Source organism: Lepidochelys olivacea (genome assembly GCF_965140295.1).
Source record: "Lepidochelys olivacea isolate rLepOli2 genome assembly, chromosome: 3".
NCBI classification, from domain to species: domain Eukaryota; kingdom Metazoa; phylum Chordata; order Testudines; family Cheloniidae; genus Lepidochelys; species Lepidochelys olivacea.
Window position 1 is genome coordinate 103,380,889 of NC_140413.1, and position 27,522 is coordinate 103,408,410.

General features: G+C 41.9%; 2 long non-coding RNA genes across 2 annotated transcripts; one reads left to right on the plus strand and one right to left on the minus strand.

Annotated features, from left to right (window-relative positions):
- Positions 1–1,710: 1,710 nt before the first annotated feature.
- Positions 1,711–27,473, minus strand: LOC311517927. The gene is made up of 4 exons (XR_014710823.1): positions 27,392–27,473; positions 26,632–26,746; positions 4,807–4,960; positions 1,711–2,628 (listed from the first exon to the last, which is right to left on the minus strand). It is a non-coding gene; the product is annotated as an uncharacterized lncRNA (long non-coding RNA).
- Positions 5,637–10,348, plus strand: LOC311517929. Its single transcript, XR_014710825.1, has 3 exons — positions 5,637–5,725; positions 6,477–6,693; positions 9,672–10,348. It is a non-coding gene; the product is annotated as an uncharacterized lncRNA (long non-coding RNA).
- Positions 27,474–27,522: the final 49 nt, after the last annotated feature.

The following is a 27,522-nucleotide window of genomic DNA, read 5'->3' on the forward strand; positions in this document are numbered from 1 at the left end:
GAAACTGCTGAATTGGAATTCATTTGCAAATTGGATACTATTAATTTAGGCTTAAATAGAGACTTGGAGTGGCTAAGTCATTATGCAAGGTAGCCTGTTTCCTCTTGTTTTTTTCCTACCCCCCCCCCCCAGATGTTCTGGTTTAACTTGGATTTTAACTTGAAGAGTGGTCAGTTTGGATGAGCTATTACCAGCAGGAGAGTGAGTTTGTGTGTGTATGGGGGTGGGGGGATGTGAGAACCTGGATTTATGCAGGAAATAGCCCAGCTTGATTGTCATGCACATTGTGTAAAGAGTTGTCACTTTGGATGGGCTATCACCAGCAGGAGAGTGAATTTGTGTGGGGGGGTGGAGGGTGAGAAAACCTGGATTTGTGCTGGAAATCACTTTAGATAAGCTATTACCAGCAGGACAGTGGGGTGGGAATAGGTATTGTTTCATATTCTCTGTGTATATATAAAGCCTGCTGCAGTTTCCACGATATGCATCTGAGGAAGTGAGCTGTAGCTCACGAAAGCTTATGCTCTAATAAATTGGTTAGTCTCTAAGGTGCCACAAGTCCTCCTTTTCTTTTTGCGAATACAGACTAACACGGCTGTTACTCTGAAACATGATAATTATTGCTTTCCTTAAGCCCCAGCTCCTGGATATGTGATGATTTCAGCCTTCATTCTTAAAGGAAAAGTTAGTTTCTAGCTCTCATACCTGTATAGAAAGCTTAAAATGTGCACCCTAGAGGCTCAGAGAAAAGCAAAAGGCAAATAAAGAGAACACCAAAACTATTATTTTTACATATTCTCATTTGTATTCTATTGTATTGTATCATATTCTCATACATTTTAAAGCCAAGCTCATGACTATTTTGAGCCTGACTCATGATTTTTGAACATTTGGAGTTGGCAATACTGCCATTCTCACCTGCCAGCTTCCATGGCTTTATGGAGCTGCAATAGAGGTCAGAAGAAGCTGAAATGGAGAGAACACCAAAACTTGTTTCCACATGTCTGCAATGGTAGGCCTGTCCTTAGCTTTTATCCGTTCTGCCCTAAAGACAGACTCAAATTGCATATTATAACTGAATGTCCACCAGCCAGAAGAACTGATGGAACCAATCATCATTTTTCTATGATTGTACATTGGTATTTGGGGAGGATTTTATCTCTGATTGTCCCAGGAGAAAAATTCTAAGCAACTAAGTCTACGCAAACATTGATCACATTGGAGGATCAAGTTCTAAAACAATGAATCCTGGGCAGTGTTATAAAGTGATATGGTCTTCCCCATGTAGACAGGACCAAAGGTGCTTTAACCATTATTAAGGTTCCTTCCCCACTCTGAACTCTAGGGTACAGATGTGGGGACCTGCATGAAAGACCCCCTAAGCTTATTCTTACCAGCTTAGGTTAAAAACTTCCCCAAGGTACAAACTTTGCCTTGTCCTTGAACCCTATGCTGCCACCACCAAGCGTTTTAAACAAAGGACAGGGAAAGAGACCACTTGGAGACGTCTTCCCCCAAAATATCCCCCGAAGCCCTACACCCCCTTTCCTGGGGAAGGCTTAATAATAATCCTCATCAGTTGGTACAGGTGAACACAGACCCAAACCCTTGGATGTTAAGAACAATGAACAGTCAATCAGGTTCTTAAAAGAAGAATTTTAATTAAAGAAAAGGTAAAAGAATCACCTCTGTAAAATCAGGATGGTAAATACTTTACAGGGTTATCAGATTCAAAACATAGAGAATCCCTCTAGGCAAAACTTAAGTTACAAAAAGACACAAAAACAGGAATATACATTCCCTCCAGCACAGCTTATTTTACAAGCCATTAAACAAAAGAAAATCTAACACATTTTCTAGCTAGATTACTTACTAACTTTACAGGAGTTGTAAGGCTTTCATTCCTGATCTGATCCCGGCAAAAGCATCACACAGACAGACAAACCCTTTGCTCCTACCCCACCCCTCCCAGATTTGAAAGAATCTTGTCCCCTCATTGGCCATTTTGGGTGAGGTGCCAGCGGGGTTACCTTAGCTTCTTAACCCTTTACAGGTGAAAGGATTTTGCCTCTGTCCAGGAGAGATTTTATAGCACTGTATAGAGAAAGGTGGTTACCCTTCCCTTTATATTTATGACAACCATGCTGCCATATTGTGTTACAAATCTGGTACCAGGTTCATTAGTGCTCATGCAGGAAAATGGTGTAAATGTCACGTCCTTGCATTCTGGGCACATTCACCCAATAGTCACCCAAACAGGGCCATATGTTCTTACTGATAGCATCTTCTCTCAGGATTTCTACAGGTTATGGCTGGAGCTCCATGGAAGCCCCACTGGCAGAGGCTGTTGAGGGGATATTCTGAATCAGTGGTCCCCTAGCCATCCTGGTTAAGCCCTTTTTCCAGCAGTGCCACCCACCTTTGGGACTTCCCTGGCCCACTGTGGTACAAGGGAAGTTGTGTTTCTGTACCATTCCAGGCTCTTCTGGCATAATTTCCATCTCAGGGACGTCTGCCTGGGTTTATGTTGGAAGCAAACCCTGAGTGAATTTCTCTCCTGATGTTTATAGGGCTAACCATGATATTTACATGCTTCAGTAACATGGTTGAAACCCAGTTTAGTTCCATCTGCACAGGCAAAAGAAACCAGTTTTAGTAGACAATCAGGATGAGCTTCACCCAACATGCTCCATTTGCCTGTGTGTATAGGCCCACAACCTAAATCAAATTAATTCCTTCAGAGTCTTGATTCACTAAGACTACCTCATTATTTATTTAATCCTTTTTTTTTTTTCCATCTGTGATAGGGCCAGAGTGGTAAAGCCCAGACTGCTTTGAATACTCCTCTCTCTCCTGCACTGAATGAACTTCAGTCTCACACACACACACACACACACAATATATCCATTAATTATTCGTCATTATTTATTAGCTACTAGGCTAAAACACAGGTGACATGTCTGAATGGTACTTCCTTGACCCAATACACATTTAAAGGACATTTTCTTTGCTGAATTAGATGCAAAATTTTCCTTAATTATCAGAAGCCTGATCACTACTCCAGCCTTCCCCACCCGATCAATAAAGTTTCTTTGAGTTATGGATGCAGCATCACACTGGGAGCAGTAGATTTTAGACAACCATCTTTGACCAAATGAAACAGTGTGTTCCTAAGCAGGCTAAGAGAGATCTAGGTGCTTGCTTCACTTCCCCTCTGGCTCTGTCTTGTTTTGCTTGTTTAACACCCCCCCCCCCAAAAAAAAAACCCAACAACCCGAGGGAATAGACTAAAAGGGCATGGCCCCTTTAAACAAGGAGGATTAAGTCACTCCCAGTTAGACCTGAGTCCCATTGCAAATGGAAGTATTAATAGGATTAGTGAGTCATTTATACTTACTGATAACTGTCAGGGTGGTTTTCATTTCAATTCAGGGACATTGTTGGCGGGGAGCACCCCCTGTGATCACCACCCCAGGAAAAATGTTAGCTAATGACTTATTCAAAGTGAATTAACAGACTAAGGGAATCCTCTGTCCAAGCAGCTGCTTTAGATAACACTGTTTGTTCAAAAAGAAAAGGAGTACTTGTGGCACCTTAGAGACTAACCAATTTATTTGAGCATAAGCTTTCGTGAGCTACAGCTCACTTCATCGGATGCATACTGTTTGTTCACTTGCTGTGATAGCAAATCCTTGAGTATAGTTTTGTGTTCTCTCTGCCACCTGGCTTTTTATTTCCTCCACCACCCAGCCAAACAAACAAAAATAGCAATAACAATAACACTACAATTATTTTTCCTTCCTCTGACATGGATTATTTAGCACTGGTGTCTAGAAAGCTGCATTTTAGCTAGATCAAGTTATATGCAAAGGAAAGGCCAAATTCTAAAGCTCATTGACGTTAATGAGGGTTTTGCCTGAGTGCAACCTGATTTGGTCTAAAATTCAACATATGTTGTATTTGTTTTGTAACTTCATCTATTAAGGTGAAGACATGAAGAGCTCAGTTCTATTTTACATTACACCACTCTCCATTGTATATTGTTAGATAACGTAAGTACTGTCCTCCTAGCATTAAATCTAAAACAACCGCTCTGTTTTCTGTTTCACAAGCAATTTGATTGCTGAGCAACAGAATACTAACAATGCTTCAGGACCATGTTTGGTTACCTCCCTACAAGACTCAAAGACAATTTCATAATGCATCTTATAGTGTGGACATAAACTGTTGCTTCTGGCTTTAAATTTACCATGATTTAGACAGTGCTTTACAGGTGCCACACCCCTTTGAAATTTGACACCATGTTAGCACTACTTCATGTAGTTCAAATGGCTCCATTGATACTTTTTTTATTTTCCACGGCATGCATCCGATGAAGTGAGCCGTAGCTCACGAAAGCCTGTGCTCAAATCAATTGGTTAGTCTCTAAGGTGCCACAAGTCCTCCTTTTCTCTTTTCACCTATACTTAGTTTATCTCTTAAAATGTGTGCTAGCTAATGCCCATTCTCCAATATGTGTCTCTGGGGTTTGTATGTAGTTTCATCTGCACTGCTAAATCATGATAAATAATATGAGAAAATATCAACATACCCTGAATTTGGGAAAGAGAACGGGAATATGCAACCTATTACCTAAATTTCCTCACTCTTCACAGTTAATCTGTGTGAATAAACAATGACTCACTAATTGCTTTGCTCATTAGATTGCAAGAGAAGCATGGGGTGGGGGAGGTCTCACACCATGAGCCTGTTGTGACTGGCCCATACATTTAAGTACCAAGCCATCTGCACCACTGCAGAACATACCCCCTACCAATGAATCCATGTCCTCATTGTCCTTGCAGCTGGCCTGCCTGCTGTGCTGAAACAGCAGTAGGAGACAGTGACTGCTCACCAAATGGAGACGGGATGCAGAAGGAAGCTACTTCAGGACAGGCTTTGCCTGTAAAAAGCTGAGCACCTAAGAGGAACAGAAGAAATAAGGGGGGTAAGCAATTAAAAAAAGATTCATTTAATGTAATATATTTATTTAAAGTGCCCATCACACTTATCTCTGGAGTTACAGGCAGAAAAATTTCTTAAAACTCTACAAAATTAGTTCACCAATAGCAAGCTGAATGTTACAGAGTCAATAACAGAGTTCTAAACATAAGCCACCATCTCTCCCAGCAGTTATAATAAACTCTCAGCTAAAAGCCTGAGCAATCAGGCAGTTCATGTGTCCTGAAGGTCAACAGACTCAGGCTCTGTCAAACCAGGGGAGGAAGAGAATTTGGGACTCAAGAGACCTCTGCTGAACATGCCTACCCCGAGACATTCTAATCCAAGGTCTGTATCAGGTAATCTCAAATTTGTGGAGGTGCTCAGGAAGACACCCTGTCAACTGTGAAATAATCTCTCTTACAAAGAGCAGCTCTCACCAGCATACTTAATGGCCTATAAGGTTCCCATCACATCTTATAAGTCCCATTTCTCATGGTTGTGTAATATGACAATGAATGTTTATTCTGGATATGAGTTAACTGGTTTGGAAACCCACCAAACCTTCACCCAAAGCTGTGTGTTGTATAAGGTTTGAAAAAGGTAGGCTAACTTTCATTTTTTCCTTATTTTTAATTTACACACATCTAGCTGCTTCCACATTATGTTCACTGACACCCCATGAGAAATGGCTGTGATCTGGATGGACTACAAGCAGGAAGTATTAAAAACCTCTTGACAAGCTGTAAGTTTTCCACAAGGGGATCAGATAGCTTGGAGAAGCTTCCAAATTTATGGGTGTTTATCCAAACAGTCTCAAGCATTTTGAGGGTCGTCTCTCATTAATTCATTCGGTGCTTAGATTTGTCATAGAATCATAGAACTGGAAGGGACCTCGAGAGGTCATCTAGTCCAGTCCCTTGCACTCAAGGCAGGACTAAGTATTATCTAGACCGTCGCTGACTGGTGTTTGTCCAACCTGCTCTTAAAAATCCACAGTGATGGAGATTCCACAACCTCCCTAGGCAAATTATTCCAGCGCTTTACCACTCTGACAGTTAGGAAGTTCTTTCTAATGTCCAGCCTAAACCGCCCTTGCTGCAATTTAAGCCCATTGTGTCTTGTCCTATCTTCAGAGGTTAAGAACAATTTTTCTCCCTCCTCCTTGTAACAACCTTTTATGTACTTGAAAACTGTTATCATGTCCCCTCTGTCTTCTCTTCTCCAGACTAAACAAACCCAATTTTGTCAATCTTCCCTCATAGGTCATGTTTGAGGGAAGATTGAAAAAATTGGGTTTGTTTAGTCTGGAAAGGAGAAGTCTTCATTAGTACAGGGCATTATCCTGAAGGATAACTGTCATTCAGGATTCAATTTATAGCCATCAGCTGTAGGGGTAGGGGGCTTATACACTTGGTCTGTGGCTACACTAGAGAGTTTACAGTGGCGCAGCTGCACCTAGCCGCTCCTCTAAGGTACTCCTGTTCTTTTTGCAGATACAGTCTAACACGGCTGCTACTCTGAAAGAAGTAATGACTGCATATTTTGTTGATGGAAGCTAGAATGCAATTTTCTGATGATGTCAGGACTATTCTGTTCTCTTTGTCACTCAGTGTTGATGTCAGACTCAAACATGATCTGGAATAATATGAACTAGTATCATAGTTATAATTATTGGTAGGTGAAGCTCAAAAGGCTGGAGATTTATTCCAGGTAAGTACCCAGCAAACGTTTGGATACTTATTTGGAAACCTTATTTCACCCATCTGAACATCCTGAACTCTGCAAATCTGAGCTTAAAAATTCATGGTAAAACATGAGTTTCTCAAGAAACATCTGATTTATTTTGGTCTGTTCATGTTTGAAACACAGCAAAAGAAATTATTCTGTTCAAAGTATTTATGGCACTTTGACTCAGAACTAGACAAGGCACATAAAGCTGGCCAATATGGGTTTTTTGTCTTTAAAATTAACTGAAATATTTTGAATTTTGAAAACTCTTCTGTGCAACTTCAGTTTGAGTTCTGGGTGAAGGATCAGGTCAGTACTTAGTGGATATGAACAAATCTGTGCATCCCTATTAATAAGACCTCTAATGTTCCGATCCCTGATATCCATGATGGCACTTTGCACAGGACAAAGTAAAGGAATTGGTGCGGTGCAGTGTAGTCTGTGTATACTCTGGGATAGAGCTCACTTTTCAGTCACTTCAGCTTTGAAGAGCAAGTGGATTTGGTGATTTCTGTTTGATATCCAGAGACAGGAAAACATTCCTAGGACCAAATTGAAGGGGCCTATAAACCACATTCTTTGCAATAAATTCACCCTTGGGCAGAAAGCTTGTCCAATGTCTATGCACCTCTTATGTCCCATTTAAACTAACTTTTGGGGATGTAAATTGACCACACCCTCCACACAGCAGTGTCATCTCACCCCTTGCAAAGTCTATAAACAGTGAAGAACTCACTGTGTCACTTCCTGCTACTCGAGGAAACTAACAGCAGCAAAGCGCTGCTCAGGAGCCTGGCAAAATTCACTTGTTAGCAGGTGAAATAAAATACAACCAATAGACAGGGCACATAATGTTCTAGTACACATTAACAACATCTTCCTGAGTTTACATCATCATTATCACTCCAACAAAACCACTCCATCACCTCCTTTTTATATACAGATGGGGACATGCTCTTCTTTAAATATATATTATTGTAAGACTCCATCTATAAAGCATCTGGAAGTAGGAGATGAAAGACAGTCTTTCAACTCTATGCTACATGAAAAGAACATTCTGAACTTAGTTTAGTACTTTTAAAATAATTCTCATTAACAAATAAAGATCATTCCTAGCAAAGGTGTGATTAAAAATGGAAAGTGGGATGGAAAAACTAAAAATCAAAGAGGTTTTTGCATGTTAGAAAATGGTCTCATATCATGAACTGCCAGTGAAGTTTCAGTAAAGAGACAAGGTGCGTGAGGTAATACCATTTCTTGGACCAGCTTCTGTTGATGAAGGACACAAGCTTTCCAGTTACACAGAGTTCTTCTTCAGGTCTGGGAAAGGGTACAGTAAATACAATGTGGAACAAGTTATTTAGCATAAGTAGTTAACACATATTCTAGGAGACCATTCAAGGTGAAGTGGCCCATTAATGGTCCCTTAGAAAATGTGTTAACTACTTATGTTAATCAATTTGTTCCACCTTGTGTTTAGCTGTAACCTTTCCCAGACCTCTGTGTAGCTTGAAAGCTTGTCCCTTTCACCAACAGAAGTTGGTCTAATAAAAGATTTTATCTCACCCACGTTGTCTTCCTAATGTCCTTGGACCAACACAGCTACGCCACTACAAACAATGAAGTTTCATGTAACTTTACTTCAAAAAATGGTCCTGTTCTGACTAAAAATTGCAAAATATTTAGTTTTGCATCTTTTCAATGAGAAAATTGTCCTCTTTGTGGAAATCATTTCATTTTGAAACATTTCATGAAACATAATGTTTCTGGCTTATGAAATGTCAGGGAAAGAAATGACAAAAATGTTGATGCACAATTTTATGTATTTTCTTCACTTTGACATTCAATCCCTACAATAAGTAACAAGAAAGTCCCTAAAAAAAGAAAAGGAGGACTTGTGGCACCTCAGAGACCAACAAATTTATTTGAGCATAAGCTTTCGTGAGCTACACCATTTTTAAAAAAATCCCTGTAATTTCTTCTGTTCAGTTCAAAGAAAAATACAAATAGCCATTTGGACTGCACCCAGTATACATTTTGCTGTTTAATGAAGGAGTGCAATATTATAACTGTTGGCTTGTTTGCATTTTCAGTTTATACGGACATTGACATTCCAAACTTGCTTATGCTGTCATTAAAACCCATAGAGAATGTCAGGTTACCATATGTCTGATGCAGTCTCATATCATGTGATGCCAAGTGTCAGAAGTCTAACATAAAAAGGGCTTCTGTTGACATACACACTTGCTCATCATTTTGGGTAAGCTCAGATACTAGGGTGAGAAATGAAGTATAAGAACCTAAACTGAATACAAATTTCAAATGCTGAACATTCAGTCTGAGTAACCTTATATTTTTAAAAAATAAAAGGAGTACTTGTGGCACCTTAGAGACTAACCAATTTATTTGAGCATAAGCTTTCGTGAGCTACAGCTCACTTCATCGGATGCATACTGTGGAAAATACAGAAGATGTTCTTATACATACAAACCATGAAAAAATGGGTGTTTACCACTACAAAAGGTTTTCTCTCCTTCCACCCCACTCTCCTCCTGGTAATAGCTTATCTAAAGTGATCACTCTCCTTACAATGTGTATGATAATCAAGTTGGGCCATTTCCAGCACAAATCCAGGTTTTCTTCCCTGGAAGTGGCCCAACTTGATTATCATACACATTGTAAGGAGAGTGATCACTTTAGATAAGCTATTACCGGCAGGAGAGTGGGTTTGGGGGGGAGAGAAAACCTTTTGTAGTGGTAAACACCCATTTTTTCATGGTTTGTATGTATAAGAACATCTTCTGTATTTTCCACAGTATGCATCCGATGAAGTGAGCTGAAGCTCACGAAAGCTTATGCTCAAATAAATTGGTTAGTCTCTAAGGTGCCACAAGTACTCTTTTTCTTTTTGCGAATACAGACTAACACGGCTGTTACTCTGAAACCTTACATTTTTACAGGGTTGATGGTGTGTAAGAAGTCTATAAAAAGAGGGTGCTTCTTGATTCATCAGGAGCCAAAGTATGAAGTCCTTTCCCAATATCAACTCATTCCTTACCTAGACATTGATGCAAATTTGCCTGAATAAGGACTGAGTAAGAACTTCAGCATCTGGATGCACAAAGCTGTAAAGATTTCTACACAACCCTGTACCAATTGAATAAAATTGGGCAAATGGCTCAGGCAGGAATCAGAATCTGTCCAAATCAACAGTGTTTAAGGAGCTGAATGCTATGAATTGCTTTTCAGGATAGGCAATATGGCCTACTCTGTTTTTGCATAAAGTTGTGTAAATCTCTGGTACTATGTAGGTTTAATAACAAGTAGTAATGACCGTTAACAATAGCAGATGTTTGCATTGTGTCACAAACATCATATATGGTACTATGGAGTTGAGACCCACCTGCTTCACTGTAGCTGTCCCAGAAAAATCTCATGTTCTAGAAGCCCATGTCTGGAGCATGAAAAATAGGAGAGGGACAACAATTTCCCAGCAGTAATCCAGAAGAGCTTGTCTTTGGGACACAGGTTGGAGTTTGTGTCAATAAAACCATACAGACACTAATTGAATCTCAGCTTCTCTGGGTTTACTCACCTAGAGTAATAAGCTGCAATTTACTATGACTACATGCCATTAATGCCCTATCTAAATGAAAAATTATAATTAATTCATTAATAGGAACATAGTGTGACTGTGCACCCCATAAGGCTTTATGGAAATATGCTTATGAATGTATATATGACATAACTGGAATATGTTTTATGCTACATATGCCATGTAACATATCTATGTAAAGGTTATGATCTACTGAATATATTCATCCTATTTGTATGCATGTGTCATATTCGAAGTCATGAATATTGGCTGTATACTTGTTTGATTTTAAATAGCCTTAGTAAGGCATTTGGTCAGCTTCTTTAGAGAGGAATTTGCAAGTTAAGTGCCCAATCAAGAAGCACTTAATGGACAATGGATCTTGGAAGGCTCCAATCCACATAAGAAGTCTACATGAGGCCGTTCAAGGTAGCATGTGAACCATGGCTGCTACCTGTAAATTCTGAGTCATGCAGGACATGTGACTTGCCCATGTGACTCCAAAACGCCATCTTGTAGCTGGAATTCTACACAAGGGGAGGGAAGGATATCCACCCATAAGAGAAAGTCTATTTAAACCCGTGGGAGACCCCTCCATTTTGTCTTCAGCTGGCTCAAGAGATAGCCTCTCCATCCCCAAGGATACCTGAAAGAAACTGGAACAAAGGACAGTAACTACAAGGGGTGCGAGTGATTGCTGGACCCACACTAGAAGGAGACTAGGCTGTAAAAGGAAGTGTACTGGAATACCTCTGAGGGTGAAGTTTTATCTGTATTCAGTTTTCCTGCTGTATTAGGCATAGGCTTGTGTGTTTTATTTTATTTTGTTTGGTAATTTACTTTGTTCTGTCTGCTATTACTTGGAACCACTTGAATCCTACTTTTCTGTATTTAATAAAATTACTTTTTACTTATTAATTAACCCAGCGTGTGTATTAATACCTGGGGTGGGGGGAACAGCTGTGCATACCTCTATCAGTGTTATAGAGGACGAACAGTTTGAGTTTACCCTGTATAAGCTTTATTAAAGACAGGAACACTTCTTAAGCTGCTTTCAGTTTAAGCCTACAGCTGTTAGGGGATGTGGCTCAGACCTGGGTCTGGGTTTGCAGCAGGCTAGCGGGTCTGGCTCAGACCAGGCAGGGCACTGAAGTCCTAAGCTGCCAGGGCAAGAAAGCAGAGGCAGAAGTAGTCTTGGCACATCAGTTGGCAGCCCCCATGGGGTTTCTGTGATCCAACCCATCACACATAGGAATTGACACACCTGACCAGACCCAAAGTCCATCTAGTCCAATATCCTGTCTCTGACGGTAGCCAATACCAGAAGTTTTTGAGGAAGATGCAAGAGCCCCACAGTCAGCAGATGTGGGATAATCTTCGCCCCCACATTAGGTCTCATCCTAATCTTAAAGAATAAGAGATTGGCTTAAGTTTTGAAGTCTAAGGTTTGATATGCCTTCCAAAATTTTGTTAGCATTCATTATTATAATGCTTCATATTCTTGATAGCCAAATGAATGTCCCATCACTTTCTGAATCTTGCTAAATTCTTGGCCTCGACAACATCCTGTGGCAATGAGTTCCACAGTCTAATTGTATGTTCTGAGAAAAAGTATTTCCTTTTTTTGCTTTTGAATTTGAACAATAATACTCTACATCTATACTTGTTAGGGCCCAGTCCAAGGCCCATTGCAATCAGTGGAACTGGAGCACATCATCAGGCCCCTGCCCCCAGAGCCTCCCCATTGCCCCTGACACACAACTTGAGTAGACTGAATGCCATCCAGCCATTCCATCTTTGATCCACATCAGAGAACATCTGTACATCTTCATACCATCCACTTCCTTGCCCTTGTGTCCCACTCCAGCACCAAGTTGCGGAACTTACTGCCATCTGCAGAGGGCAGGGAGCCCCAGTGGGCCAGTCTGTTTTCCACTCTGGTTCCATGGCCCACAGGGGATTTTAGTTGGCAGTTCCTCCATGGAGCCATGAGCATGGGCATGTACCTGGCATGGTTCACAGAATCCCCAGATACCTGTTCCTTCTGCAGCAAGAGGAAAACCCTGACACATGTCTCTGTAGAGTGTGTCAGGCTGCAGCCTCTCTTCTAATGCCTCCAGAACATCTTACTAAGGATCTGGCTACACTTTTCCCCTCACATGTTTGTCTTTGCACATCCCACCCATGTCCCCACAAGGTCAAGACGAGACATCCTTGTCAACCTCCTCCTGGTGCTGGCCAAGGTGGCCATCCATCACACGAGGAGGAGGAAGATGGACAGGGGAGGGGTACTCTGTGACTGTGGGGCCTATTTCCAGTTCCTGGTCAAATCACATCTCCAAGAAGAGTTCCTCTGGGCAGTGTCCACTGACTCCTTAGCTGCCTTTGAGGAGTAGTGAGCACTGTCGAGGGTTCTCTGCTTAGTGTCCCCTTCTGGTTCCCGGATTTTTAACCTTTGATCTCACTCTCATTCCTGTTTTATTATTTGTTGCCTCAATAATTCATTTGTGGTCTGAGTTCAGTGGTTCTTCCCTCTGGAGTGAGGGGGTGGGTGTTTAGTTCTAAGTGAGCCTAGGCCAGGGGCAAGCAAACTTTTTGGCCTGAGGGCCACATCAGGTTTTGGAAATTGTATAGAGGGCCATTAAGGGAGGCTGTGCCTCCCCAAACAGCCAGGCATGGCCTGGCCCCAGCCCCGTATTCGCCCCCCCCCCCAACTACTGCCCCATCCAACCCCCATGTTCTCTGACAGCCCCCCCGAGACCCCTGCCCCCATTCAACCCCCCAGTTCCCTGCCCTCTGACCGCCCCAACCCCTATGCACACCCCCGCCCCCTGACCACCACCCCAAACTCCCCTGCCCTCTATCCAACCCTCCCTGCTGCCTGACCCCTTACCGCGCTGCTTGGAGCACCAGTGGCTGGCAGCACTACAACTGTGCCGCCCAGCTGGAGCCAGCCATGCCACCGCACAGCACAGAGCGCCGGGTCAGGCCCCGGCTCTGCAGCTGCGCTGCCCCAGGAGCTCGCCGCCCAACTGCCCAGAGCATTGCGCAGGCGGCACCGTGAGCTGAGGCTGCGGGGGAGGGGGAACAGCGGGGGAGGGGCCAGGGGCTAGGCCCCCCCCTAGGCCAGGAGCTCAGGGGCCGGGCAGGAGGGTCCTGAGGGCTGGATGTGGCCCACGGGCCATAGTTTGCCCACCTCTGGCCTAGGCCCACTCATCCCAGTACCTGCAACAGGTACAGTCAATGGGATTATCACCATTGATTTCAATAGGCATTGCCTCAGGCCATTTCTGAGAGGTTTTTCAGATGAGCCAATCCTCTGGTCTCAGTTTTCAAATAAAAAAATTAAACCATATCAAATCGACTATAAAAGGAGTAGACTGCCTAAGGAAACGCGCTTTGTAGTTCCAAGGTGGATTCCCAACAACCCACTCTATCCTCCATGCAACTCTCCTACCAGGGTAAACCTGGAGAAACAGAATAATAATAGGTTTCAGAGAAACAGCCGTGTTAGTCTGTATTCGCAAAAAGAAAAGGAGTACTTGTGGCACCTTAGAGACTAACCAATTTATTTGAGCATGAGCTTTCGTGAGCTACAGCTCACTTCATGCATCCGATGAAGTGAGCTGTAGCTCACGAAAGCTCATGCTCAAATAAATTGGTTAGTCTCTAAGGTGCCACAAGTACTCCTTTTCTTTTTGAGAATAATAATACCTTCTTGTTATACAGGACTTTTTATCAGTAGATCTCAAAGTGCTTTACAAAGGAGGCCAGTATCATTATCCCCATTTTATAGATGTGGACTCTTCACAGCTGACTCTGTCAATGTGTTCTGAACCTAGCCTCTGGCAAACTAATGAGACAAGTGGTTGAATTATAAGGCCAAGGACCAAGAATGTCCTACTCCCTCCCCCATCCTCTTCTAAGTAAGGAGGTGTCTGTTAATGGGAACAGGATGGATGATTGTAATAGTAGCACATGGGAAACGACAAGCAGTTCATTTTGGCTTTTATAGGTTAAAACCAGCCCTTTGGACTTCACCCTGTAATCAGCTGTCTGGCAGCACAGAATTCATGTGCTCCTGGCAAGAAAGCTGAGCCATTGTGCTCTGCACTAGCTCTAGTTTCCAAATGGTTTGAAGGTTTAATTCCACACAGAGCACGTTGCAGAAATCTAACCTCAAGGTGACAGATAATCAGAGAGAGGTCCGTAGCCAAGAGAAAGGGACACAACCTTCTTGCCAGTCACAGCTAAAAAGAGGTTGGCAAGCAGAGGTAATAAAAACAGTCTCTGCATTTCATATATTGTGTGTTACTTGATAGAGGGCAATGCTCTTTTGGACTTTCTTTGTACGATCTGAATGTGGATTTGAACTGTTGGGTGCATTTTTCATTATTATTCCTTAATACATTTAAGGATATTTTGGTTTATTAGAGCAAGTTAATCCATTTCAGGTTTTTCATCATAAAAACACAAAAGGAGGCACAAGTCCAATTTTTCCACACGTGCAGGTCACCTTTCATATGTATTATGGCTCATTTGAAGATTCATAAGACATATATTTGCACATTGTGATTCCATTGGTAACATGTTTAGACTGATAATCCTTAGAAACAAGACATATTCTATTCGTAGATGTTTTGAAATCTCAGCTGCTTTGCTTATTTTTTAATATAGAAAAAAAATATGCAACCTGCATTAGGAAGTAGTTAAAAAGGCAGTCAGTTGTTGACAGTTTTATCATTTTAAAAGAGCCAAATGGATGTTTAATTTTTTTTAATGTACTCCTGGCCTGATAATTTATGTTCCAGATTTCAGCTAGCAGCACATTTTTAAGGGCAAGTTATAAACTCCCTATCTTGCAGGCATAGCTGTAATTGTATTTGATCCCAGACTTGGATTTATTCTCTACCTCAACTTGCATCTGTAAAGAATGATCAGGTTGGCTCTATATTTCTACTTGTAGAGTGGCAATGGGAAATGCAGGTAAGGAGAAATCACTGCTTTATTTAGACGTGGTGGATTAATTTTTCACAGTCTAAAGCTCTGTAACAATTAAAAGCCTGAACGCTGTCTACTTCTTTTTGACTGACAAACTGGATTTTACTACCTGGGCCCTTGTCACTCAGGACAACATCAGTATGGAATGGCTTTGTTAATGCAGTCAGTTTCAGTGTCAAGGAACCCCAGGTGGGACAGATAAAAGATCATCTGAGATGGCAAGCAGCCAGGAAATTAAAGATACAAAAGTTCAAGGTGTACATGTTTCTCAAACTTTTTAAAGAGACTGGTAACCTTATAGTCTTTCTACTTTGGGACTTTAAGTTTGTTCCATTAACCACAGTTAGAATCAAAATCACTTGTTGTTCTGTTTGTGAGTGTGTGAGGGTAGGGTAATAACCAGATCATTTTGCAGCCACACCTACAATTTCTTGGTGATTTCTTATCTTCTTTTAGTGCAAAGCACACTCCAATATTAAATATTTGAAAAAATAGCCTCTAAAGTTCTCTTTGGGCTATTTCTTGTTAAAACTTCTGTAAGCTGTGCTGCTAGTTAATTATTTGCACTGGAATGAATATGCATGTTTGTGCTTCTCTTGTTAATGTTTTATACATAAAATGATGGGCCTGATTCTCTTTCCCTGAATCCTGTGTAGCCATCTACACCAGTGCAAAGTGACTACAAAATACTGCCACATCAGAACAAAAACATTTCATCATGTTTGTCACTATGGGCTAGAGTCACAAAGGGATTTAGGCAGTGTGACACTGAGCATGGCATGAATGCATCCGATGAAGTGAGCTCTAGCTCACGAAAGCTTATGCTCAAATAAATTGGTCAGTCTCAAAGGTGCCATAAATTCTCCTTTTCTTTTTGCGAATACAGACTAACAAGGCTGCTACTCTGAACCCTAACTTTTAGGTGCTTAGGAATTCACTGGAACAACACTGCAATTCACCAATGTTAAGCACCTCAGCTCCCTAGCCAATGCCTGGAGAGAGACTGGTGCCACAGAATGCAATTCACAAAAGCCAGCACGTTAAGTGGGGAACTGCCTAAGCTAGCCAATGGGAGATGCTGATGAGAGGGATGTATGCTAAGGCCTGCTCCCTCACAGTGATAGGCACCTAAGTCACATAAGAAGAAAGCCAAGGAAAGTGTGGGCCCCTTACTGAATGAGGGAGGCAACCTAGTGACAGAGGATGTGGAAAAAGCTAATGTACTCAATGCTTTTTTTGCCTCTGTCTTCACTAACAAGGTCAGCTCCCAGACTGCTGCGCTGGGCATCACAGCATGGGGAGTAGATGGCCAGCCCTCTGTGGAGAAAGAGGTGGTTAAGGACTATTTAGAAAAGCTGGACAAGCACAAGTCCATGGGGCCGGACGAGTTGCATCCGAGAGTGCTAAAGGAATTGGCGGCTGTGATTGCAGAGCCATTGGCCATTATCTTTGAAAACTTGTGGCAAATAGGGGAAGTCCCGGATGACTGGAAAAAGGCTAATGTAGTGCCAATCTTTAAAAAAGGGAAGAAGGAGGATCCTGGGAACTACAGGCCAGTCAGCCTCACCTCAGTCCCCGGAAAAATCATGGAGCAGGTCCTCAAAGAATCAATCCTGAAGCACTTACATGAGAGGAAAGTGATCAGGAACAGTCAGCATGGATTCACCAAGGGAAGGTCATGCCTGACTAATCTAATCGCCTTCTATGATGAGATTACTGGTTCTGTGGATGAAGGGAAAGCAGTGGATGTATTGTTTCTTGACTTTAGCAAAGATTTTGACACGGTCTCCCACAGTATTCTTGTCAGCAAGTTAAGGAAGTATGGGCTGGATGAATGCACTATAAGGTGGGTAGAAAGTTGGCTAGATTGTCAGGCTCAACGGGTAGTGATCAATGGCTCCATGTCTAGTTGGCAGCCGGTGTCAAGTGGAGTGCCCCAGGGGTCGGTCCTGGGGCCGGTTTTGTTCAATATCTTCATAAATGATCGGACGATGGTGTGGATTGCACCCTCAACAAGTTTGCAGATGACACTAAACTGGGAGGAGAGGTAGATATGCTGGAGGGCAGGGATAGGATACAGAGGGACCTAGACAAATTGGAGGATTGGGCTAAAAGAAATCTGATGAGGTTCAATAAGGATAAGTGCAGGGTCCTGCACTTCGGACAGAAGAACCCAATGCACAGCTGCAAACTAGGGACTGAATGGCTAGGCAGCAGTTCTGCGGAAAAAAACCTAGGGGTGACAGTGGACGAGAAGCTGGATATGAGTCAGCAGTGTGTCTTTGTTGCCAAGAAGGCCAATGGCATTTTGGGATGTATAAGTAGGGGCATAGCGAGCAGATCGAGGGACGTGATCGTTCCCCTCTATTTGACATTGGTGAGGCCTCATCTGGAGTACTGTGTCCAGTTTTGGGCCCCACACTACAAGAAGGATGTGGATAAATTGGAAAGAGTCCAGCGAAGGGCAACAAAAATTATTAGGGGTCTGGAACACATGACTTATGAGGAGAGGCTGAGGGAACTGGGATTGTTTAGTCTGCAGAAGAGAAGAATGAGGGGGGATTTGATAGCTGCTTTCAACTACCTGAGAAGTGGTTCCAGAGAGGATGGTTCTAGACTATTTTCAGTGGTAGCAGATGACAGAACGAGGAGTAATGGTCTCAAGTTGCAGTGGGGGAGGTTTAGGTTGGATATTAGGAAAAACTTTTTCACTAGGAGGGTGGTGAAACACTGGAATGCGTTGCCTAGGGAGGTGGTAGAATCTCCTTCCTTTGAGGTTTTTAAGGTCAGGCTTGACAAAGCCCTGGCTGGGATGATTTAGTTGGGGATTGGTCCTGCTTTGAGCAGGGGGTTGGACTAGATGACCTCCTGAGGTCCCTTTCAACCCTGATATTCTATGATTCTATGATTCTAAGTCCAGGCTGTAGGGAGGTGCCTCGCTCTGCTAGTGATCCATGAATGGGAATGTCTCTTCTGGAGGCAGGTGGTTTAGTCACCGAAGGCATTTCTTGTGAGAATGAGTTAAGCAGCTGCCTCATTCCACACAAAATGGCTGGAGGAGGAGGTGCCACCACCTGTTTTATAACTTTTAGCCAAGAAATGTGGGAGACCCAGGTTCAGTTCCCCCTGTGTGCCAGCAGGGAAGAAAGGATTGATAAGGGGTGTCCTAGGAACATGTGCTAACCACTGAGTTATGGGATGTTCTGCTGTAGGGGCTCCCTCAGTTTCTCCTTCTCAATAAATTGTTCCACTGTAGGTCAATAATGAAAGAGTGATTGGAGCACTGGGGTTGGGCACCAGGGTCTTCCACCTCTGAGGAAGGTTCCCTAACCAGGAGGCTACAGCACTTTTTTTCTCTGGCCCAATGATTCTTTAATTATTTACCTCCAAATAATGGCTTGTAGTAGCTGACCACAGAGAGAGAGAGTTAAGAATAATAATTGGGGAAGGAGGTGCCCTATTCCCATTTCAGATGATTTCTTCCTGCCCCAATGTAAATAGTTCATGTCCTAGCCTGGTCCACTATTTTCATGACTTAGTGAGGCTGCTGGGAACCATTAAGACCTGGCTGGAGAGATTGGCATCAGAGTTTCTAAACAGTTTTTTAAAAATAATTTCTGTTCAAGCCACTAACGTCACCAAAAGAGTCTGGAGGCTCAGCAGGCTCCTCAGGGGTCAGAAACCCCATAGGTAATTTTTGTATTTATTTCTTTTGGGGGTGGGGAACACAGCCACTTTTTTTTTTTTCACTAGCTAAGCAGAGCTTGTAATGTTTGGATTATTCATATTCAATTCAAAACTGCCCTGAGAGCTAAAAAGGAATGCAAATATTATCCCCTCCACGGAGTCCTAGAAAACATCACCTTTATTATGCTCAGCAGAATTTATTTGTATTCATATCTTTTAATATGATTTAGTCCACAATCTTCAAAAATTTATCCAAATGTGGAACTCACTCTCTATGTGCAGCCTTAGTGTACACTACATTCAAAGGCCTATACAAGGCTGTTTCAGGCTAAATTGGATTGCTATGCACACATTCCAGTTATTGCTTATGGGGTGAAATTTACCTCCATACCAAAGGGCAGAACAAAACTTTTACACCACGTAAGCTCTATTTTGAGGGTGTTAGTGGGACATAAGTCATGCGTGGTTGACTTGTGCTGGCCTTTTCCATATGGAGGATTTTGACCCTGTGTTAATAAGCAATACATACTATTCATGGGGGGAGGGGGAAATCACCTACATGCATGATGTGATATGAATGTATACTACATGCTAGATGCCACATGCATGATATGTGGGATGAAACTGTACAAAGGGTCAGATAGTTTGTATTGAGTGTGCTGTATGACTATATCTCAAACATGTTTCAAACTCACAAAAGCAATGGGAAATTTACCACCTACACACACGTTATTAATGCACACAGTGCACCTTGTTGCTCATCTCTGGGTTACAGCAGTAATATAAAATCCCATCAAGTTGTTATTACACAATCTTTCTTGCAAAAATGATACTTTACTGCGGTAATCATTTTCCTCCAGGAGACTGCACTAGAAGCTTTCATCTCCATTACTTGTGATTTATAAAGTAGACTTTGCACACACACCAAAAGCTTTCCTGTGACTGGCTGCAACACAATTAATGGAAGCTGTAATAAGCAGGGATGGGTGAATTCAACCTCGTGAATTATGAACTTACTCAAACAATATATGTTTCAAAGTTTGACATGAACTACAGTACTGTTGGGTTCCTGCTTTGCTCAGGAAAAAAAGAGTGGGAGCTGAGAAGGGTAGGGAGAAAATAATAGGGTGAAAATGAAGCAGAAGAAGAGGGGCAGTGTAAAATAAAAACAGGTAGAGGGAGTCTGAAAAGAGGAGCAGAAATCTGGAGAATGATACACTGTGATATTCTTCCCTCCCTCCCTCCCCCCCATATATACACACTTTAAATAGGACACTCATTTTGGCACAGTTTTCTCTTGAGCTAGAAAAACACATTGGCATTGTTTCTAAAACCTGTTCACCCTATGGAACATAATGGGCTTAAAATAGTGGGAAAAGTCTTGTTGAACTCAAACTTAGACTTAAATCCTTTCATGAGAAACATGTGAACAGGTTCATGTACAAATGCAGAGCCCCATCGACATCAATGGGATTCTACACTGGTGCAGGGGTCTGCCTGTGTGGTTCTTACTGAAGGATCAGGGCCTAATTTGGAGGGGGGAAAATTTATTTTGCCAGAATCATTAACCTAAGACAACCTTACTGATAAGGTCATAGCTCGGTGCTCTGAAGCTCTCATGACAAAGTCAAATTGAATGGAATGCAATAAAAGTTCTGCTGGACATGGTGTTCTGCATTTCCTCTTCTGTTCTTCCATCGGGCAATATTGCCCTTCCTTATTATCACCTGCAAATAAAGCCACGTGGCAAGAGAGAAGTTTATGTGCAGTAACTGCTTATAACAAAGCTAACTATGCTAAAGAGGAGGTATCACTTAAAGCAGCCCACTCATTTTAAGGCCTGTCATGTTCATTGCTCAGCCTCTGTAAAACCACCAGATTTTGTCTGAAGCCTACTGAAGCACCTCCAGCTTTGCAATAGTTCCATTGCTATGCTGCTTACAGCCTCTTGTAAGGGACATTCCCCGTTCTTCAGTATTATATTTTAAGATAAAATTGGAATTAGCTACCAGGAAGAAGTCTGTGCTGGCCTTTAATTAAACCCTCCTTATGGCTCCATGTAGGAAGTTTCTGTAGGCATCCATGAGAGTGACATGGTTAGTTATGGAACGAAAAGAGATCTGTTTTTCTTTACGTTTGTGTAGCTTTTTTTGAATTTTGGGTATTTTATTAACTTTATTTGTGCGCTTTTTTTTTTGCCTTGAAATTGATAGACAGAGGCCTGAGTAGGGAAGGCTCAATGATAGATCTTAGTGACTAAGTAAACAATATGTTTTGCAGAGCTGCAGCTCAAGGCCAAGGTGGCTTAGAGGCATAAAGGCCGAGTTCTGTTGTTTTACTGGGGTGCTGGATTTCAACAGTTAAGGCAGGGTAGTGACAGCTAAATGGATAGACCTTTACTATTGGCATGAGTAGGATAGCAGTGTGTACCTGATCCAATGGCATTAGTGAGAAGGGCTGTTAACCCCTGTAGTTGTGGGGGTTTATTGTGTATGTGTGTGTGTGTGTGTGTCTTACACTGCTACTAACTTGTGAACTGAATATCTGAGTGTAAGCGATTGCATATTTTGAATCACCACCCGTTACGCCTCTGAATACTAAGAAATGGCTCAGATGGAAAGATAGCAGCAGTTAAATTTACCATGACATGTATTGCTCTAGCTGTATAAAGATACACGGTATCTGTATATAAAATGTTACAAAGTTAACCCCTTTATGCTGTTTAGAATATACAAAAGACAATACATATTCTCCTTTAGGTCCTTTGCATCAGTTGAATATATACTATATTCAATTTCAGTGAATGTGTGTGTGTGTGTGTGTGTGTACAGAAAACTATTGCAAAAGGAAACAATGTACATAACTGAAAGGGGAATAGAAATGGTTGTTACACTGACTATTATAAATAGAATACAAATATATATGTGTGTGAATTATATATATGTAATGCATATGTATGCCCTTCTTTTTATGAAACATATATACCCATATGCACAGTTAATGTATTTGCTATAAATATGTGTACAGTAAAAAAGTACTAATTTAATCATTACAGCTCATTAAAGGGTTAGAAATTGCTCCAACTAAGACTTTATCTCAATGAACACACTTGTCCTTTTCCACGGAAAAGATAAGCTATTTTCTGGGTCATAAGTTGTAACTCTTTTCCAAGAACATCACCTCCTGCATATCACATGATTATGGTTTGGTATCCAAATTCAACATTTTAGAGAGAGAGAGATCAAGAAGGAAGGAAATTTACCAGCAAATTAAGTAGTTACTGTCTAAATGTTTTCAGTGTTTTGATAAATTAGTTTGTTGCGTGCCAAGGCACATTCTGAATAGGTGTCAAAAGTCCACTCAGATTCAATCTAAAAATAACCTCAAAGTACATTATGTGCCAGCTTTTTGTTGATTTTAGCAGTTCAATATGTTTCAAAACCTGAGCTGAATTTTCATTACATATGGTTGGTAAGATCTCAGACTGTCAGTGGAGGCTAGAGCTTTAATTTCCTAACCTGAATTGTTTTCAGCCTTGCTGCCATTGCCAGCAGGGTGGAAGGTGCAGCTGCCAGACTCCTAATGCTCAGCTGATGAAGAATATAGCAAACATGTTTGGATTATAATAAATATACACACAATGCAAGGAAAGATAGAGCATTGAAATTAGATATGAGGAAATAGTTAGGTGTGTGGTGAGTGCCAAAGGATTACCCACTCTGTCTTTCCTATCTTTCAACAGAAGCAACTAAAAGAAATTATGAGTCCAGTTCCCTGTAGTGCTGCTGTCCCTTCATGCTGTTCCGGAGGCATAAAGGGGCCACAAAGGAGGAAGGAAGCTCCCAGGGGACACCTCTTCAGATACAGAGCAGTTCTAGACCCATCCCTCCTTGCATGCCCTCTGGTGTAAGGAGGATAATGTGTGTCTGTGTGTGTATTAGGGCAGGGAGGGAGTATGGGATTCTCAGCCACTCAAGGTGGCAATGCATAAATTTGCACAACCCTGAGATTGCTCTCACTTCCTTTGGTAGGAAAGCAGTCCCTGGCAGACCTAGAATAAAAGTGGTGTAAAAGCTAAGAATATGAACAAGGCAACTGTCAGTCAGGGCTCGTGGGTATATGTAGACATATGGGATTTACTCAGCTGTGTACAGTGTTTAATATTCTGGAGGCAACACTTTTTGTGATGACTGGCAGACTATCTTTGTTTTTCGCCTCAGTCTTTTATTAAGACTTTGCTAGTTCTCTCAGCCTAACAGCACCTTTAAAAGGTGGTGTGTCAGAGATCTAACAAGAATAGCAGTATTGTGTAAAATCATGGGCTGACCATCCAGTGGAGAAGGATCAGCAGGCATCTGTCCTTCATTATTTGTGCTAGCACATTCTGAAATAATGAGAAGTAAGAACAGAAGCATGAAAACTGTCCATAGGATTGAGAATGGCTTTCCTGCCTCTTGCACTAAAATGCACTGTGTTCCTCTGATATAGTTTCATGTATGTTTGTTATGATTGGAAACTTGTCTTTCCTAAATGATTGCATTCATGATCCCAACGTTTTAAGTCCCACTGATGAACAACCAAGCTGTCTGCAGACAGAAGAAATAAATGTTTTTAAAGCAAAAAAGCTCATTTCAAAGCCTGCTGACAACAAACTTTCAGTATATATCCATAAAGCATCTCAATGTTTGTGGGTGAGCAGAATATAAATAACTTTTTCAATACAATGTTATGGTCATATCATGTAAGGAACCAGTTGACTCAGAATGGGCTTACTGTGGCTAAGTACAACATTGATTCATCCAAATATTATCCTCCTTATGTATATTTATTTCTAAATGGAAAAAGGAGGTAATACTCAGAATCTAATAAAAGTGTCCTGATATCTCTATTCTGTGGCATCTCTGTACTCAGAACATATTATGTTTCTGAACATTGTTTGAAATAAGGGCAATGAAACCAGGAAAATCCCATTGCGCTAGCTAGGTACAAAGGTCTTGGTTGTAAAACATGGATATCTCCATTCCAATTGGATATACAGTAAAATACCATATTCTATTAGGACAGAACATCATGCTTTAAGGATATAGGCAAGATAACTCAGGCTGCAAACTTAATCTCCTCTCCTCCATCACTACAGAGCTTTACCTTAACCAGAATGTACCCAACCCCCACGCACTTAAACATTGCTAAGGCTAAGTTTTAGAACCTAATGAGGGGGCAAAATGAGAATAAAGAAAAAAAATCCCTTTCAGGAAGCTTTGAAAGGATGCTGAATGACTTTTTTCAGCACAAATGTGTCACTTAGATCAGTTTTCTAATTCAGCGTGTCTCATAGGGTACGATCCAAAGCCCACAGAAATTAGTGGAAAGATTCCCATTGACATCAGTGAGCTCTGGATCAGGCCCATTAAGAATACTTTAAAAGTAATATGAGGGACCGAATCAATATGAAGTCAACTGGAAATGGACACTCATCCACCAGGAAGATAATCCCTCAAGTGATTAAGGATTTAAAAATAAAGACAGAAAATGTCCATGCCCTCCATTTGTTTGCTACTCCCACTTATTGCATCTTGTCTTGAACTCAGTTGGGCAGCAACTTGTTTCTTGCTGAGTCTGCAGAATGTCTAGCACAATGGTGCCTCCAATCATGATTGAGGCCTTTGCCCACTACTATGATACAAACACAAGGTCATTTTAAATTATTTTATGGAGCCCTATCTTTGAGACCTTTGTTAAATTGTGTTTATTATAGTGGTCCAAACAGCACAATGCTGGTCTTGCAGTTAAGGCATTGGATTAGGACTCAGAAAATCTGCATTCAGTCCATGGATCAGGTACAGACTTCCTTTCTGACCTTCAGCAAACCCCTGTGTGCCTCAATTCACCATCTGCAGAAGCTGAATAATAATATTTACCTTCTCCCACCCTTTGACTGCTTTGTCTATTTAGATTGTAAGCTCTTCGGGGTAGCAACTGTCTCTGTTTTTGTTTATACACAGCACCTAGCACAATGAGGCTCTGATCTCAGCTGGATTCTTTAGATGCTACTGTAGAACAAATAATAATAATAAAAAAATATTTCTCAACTACAAATGCTTTAATAAACGTTCCTAATTTGAGCTCATAATATCTCTCTTCCCCTCCTTTCCCCTCCACATTTATCTCTCATAAGATGAAACACTGCCCTTTTCTGCCAAATGTGCTTGGACCTTTCTTGGAAACCTCTCTTCCTCCCCTGTGGTGTTCGCTCATTTCTTTACACAGAGAACTGAGAAGCATGCAATTAGTGAAAAGCAAGACAGACCTTGTCAGCTGACATTAGCTTTAGAAGGCTCAACAGTCTCCTGATCAGGACAGAGACCATCATTTACTGTTAAATGATTTCTGGAAAAAAACCCAACAGGATGACTTCCAAGATCCTTTCTCTCTCTCTCTCTCTCTGTAAATAACATTAATGGTTGTAACCGTGTATAAAATCTGTCTCAATGGATAGTCTCCTTTTCCATAACCTTCACGAAATTTGTTTAAATTCTGGCTATGAGGGAATAAGGCTCTAGGGGCCTCAGGGACTGCTCAAAGAAACTTAACTCTCTCTTAGAGGGAGAGCACCTTCCTAAGAGGATCACAATGTCTTGGTGCAATGTTCTGTTGGCAAAATCCGGGGGGGGGGGGGGGGGGGGCTACATAATGCTATACCACCTCCCACCTAATCTTTCTAGCATCATGCATGAGTACATGAGAAGGAACTCCTTTCCCCACAACAATACACATAGGACAAACTAGGACTGAAATTATATTAAGCACAAATATGCTAAACAGTTAGTGATTGTAAATGGGCTATAGAACGCAATAGGTCCCTTTCTTTAGGGTAGGGGAGCATGCTACATCCTTCAGGGATGCACTTCCTGCTGTGGCCAGCTAGCTTCACTGGCAGGTGCTGACTGTGGGATGAGTGCCAGGGATAGGTCTCCTCACATACTATGTTCCCAATCACACTCTAAGCACGAACAAGAGTCCAGGTGAGCGTTCCTCCCAGAAGGCAAATGAAGCATGTAATTGGAAACGTTTGCACATAGCTCACACCTTCCTGGTTCCTGATCACTAGATGTTCTTTGCTAACTCAGGCTATACTGATAAGGTCTTGGCATGGGCAGCAAAAGCCAAATAAGAGAATTAAAGAAAAGAGACAGAACACAGTTATATAACACAACTCAAACCAAGCCTCTCCGAAGATACCAGCTGTCTACAGACAAAGTTCAGTAGATATTATTTCACACAGCCTTCAGAAAGGATTTTTCCTCCTGATTACTTATCAGCTAGTTCTGAAAGTGAACTTAGTGCTAGTGAAAGGTGCCAAATCAACAGCTGTGGGGACTGAAGTCCTCTCTTCACACAACAGGTACACAGCATGGGCTAGTCGACTTCTTCACCACACGGCTCAGTTCAGAGGGAGCATTTCATCAGGAGGGAGTTCATTCTTTCTCGAGCTGACAGCTATATGGCCCTCATTACCATAATATCTAACTGACTCACAATCATTAATGGAATTTATCTTTACAGCAGTCCTCTGAGACAGGGAAATGTTATTTTCATTTTATAGACAGCTGACTGAGGTGAAGGATAGATGAAATTACTTGTTCAATGCCACAGAGGAAGTCTGAGCCAGGAAGTGAATGCCAGTCGTCCAAGTCCCAGTCTGATGCTGTCTCCACAAGAACCATCTTTCTTCTCTTGGATTGTCTGCTGAGACTGGCAAATAATGCAAAGTATGAGAGTGTTTTGGTGTTTAAGATTTTTTAATGTGGACATCTGTTAGCTAGCACAGGGCGCAGACCACCATCTCAGTGCCTATAACTCACCAGATACTAAGGCCTTTCCATCACTGCTGATCAAGACTGCACTGACTCAAATTGCTGAAAGGCTCCTTATCCCTTTGCCCACTCAGTCCCCCAGCCACTGCTCTTATTTTCTTTTAATTCTTTCCAGGTTTGTTTCTTCCACCAGCCAGCAACACAGCAGAACCCATTTCAGTGAACATAGTTACAATAGTAAAACACTGCCTATAGAGGAGTGGAGGGAAAATCCCCAATTACTCAGTTCACTTCAGTGGCCTGTCAATTCTCTGCTCTGAGCAGCTTTTGTGATGTAGATGCCAGTGGCCACCTATAAGCCCCCTTTTGCCCACACATACTTTGATGCACACTGTCTGTAGTTCAGCTGTAGCCTGGGATCTGATCTACCTGGGGCTGCACTCAGCCCCACTCTTTGCCCTGCACTTTAGTCACAGGGCAAAGGAGCCATTTAGTGGCGGATTAATGATTTTGCCACCCCTAGGCCCTGAAATAATTGCCGCCCCACCCCCAGCAGCTTCCCGTCATCCCTGTCCCAGCTCACCTCCGCTCCACCTCCGCCTCCTCCCCTGAGAGCGCCGCCGGGTCCTGCTTCTCCCCGCTCTCTGCCAGTGGTTGTGCACGAAACAGGTTTGTGAAGGAAGGGGGAACGTGGCGCGCTCAGGAGAGGAGGCG